The following is a 278-nucleotide window of genomic DNA, read 5'->3' on the forward strand; positions in this document are numbered from 1 at the left end:
TTATATATATATTGTTCATTTAAATGTCAGTATGTGTAGCCGCCGTAGATCAAAACGTATAATATTTCGCCGACGACCGTTGACATTGATAAACTATATTAGTGATTTGTTATTCAAATAGGCGTATACCATACAGATACATTATTGTATGTGTTTGGCATTATTTAGTGATTCTAGTCAAAACATTATTTATCAGCGAAATTTATTGTTTAGGCTAGCAAAACAGCAAGATTAGACTTAAAAAGCTGACATAAACATTTTATTTATTTTTTTTTTAT

Source organism: Anneissia japonica, unplaced genomic scaffold (assembly GCF_011630105.1).
Source record: "Anneissia japonica isolate Jap-2015-1 unplaced genomic scaffold, ASM1163010v1 scaffold493_len2256704_cov171, whole genome shotgun sequence".
Taxonomy (NCBI): domain Eukaryota; kingdom Metazoa; phylum Echinodermata; class Crinoidea; order Comatulida; family Comatulidae; genus Anneissia; species Anneissia japonica.